This window comes from Corvus brachyrhynchos, unplaced genomic scaffold (genome assembly GCF_000691975.1).
Source record: "Corvus brachyrhynchos isolate BGI_N302 unplaced genomic scaffold, ASM69197v1 scaffold350, whole genome shotgun sequence".
NCBI lineage: Eukaryota > Metazoa > Chordata > Aves > Passeriformes > Corvidae > Corvus > Corvus brachyrhynchos.
The window spans coordinates 261,333-262,194 of record NW_008235638.1 but is presented as its reverse complement, the minus strand read 5'-3'; positions in this window follow the sequence as shown (position 1 = coordinate 262,194).

Here is an 862-nt window from a genome sequence, read left to right as displayed (position 1 = left end):
CCCCATTCCCTGCAGAATTCCCAGATTTCCCCAGTCCCTATGGAATTCCCTGGATTCCCCCATTCCCTGCACAATTCCCTGGAATTCCCCATTCCCTGCAGAATTCCCAGATCCCCCATTCCCTGCACAATTCCCAGATTTCTCCATTCCCCATGGAATTCCCTGGATTTCCCCATTCCCTGCACAATTCCCAGATTCCCCCATTCCCTGCAGAATTCCCTATGGAATTCCCTGTATTTTTCCATTGCCTATGGAATTCCTTGCAGAATTCCCGGATTTCCCCATTCCCTGCAGAATTCCCTGGATTTCCCCATTCCCTGCACAATTCTCAGATTTCTCCATTCCCTATGGAATTCCTTGCAGAATTCCCAGATTCCCCCATTCCCTATGGAATTCCCTGTATTTTTCCATTCCCCATGCAATTCCCTCACAATTCCCAGATTTCTCCATTCCCCATGCAATTCCCAGGTTCCCCATTCCCTGCACAATTCCCAGATTTCCCCCATTCCCTGCAGAATTCCCTATGGAATTCCCTGTATTTTTCCATTCCCCATGGAATTCCCTCACAATTCCCAGATTTCTCCATTCCCCATGGAATTCCCAGATCCCCCAGTCCCTGCACAATTCCCAGATTTCCCCCATTCCCTGCAGAATTCCCTATGGAATTCCCTGTATTTTTCCATTCCCCATGGAATTCCCTCACAATTCCCAGATTTCTCCATTCCCCATGGAATTCTCAGATTCCCCATTCCCTGCAGAATTCCCAGATTTCCCCATTCCCCATGGAATTCCCTGCACAATTCCCTGAATTCCCCCATTGCCTGCACAATTCCCTGGATTTCCCCAGTCCCTGCAGCATTCC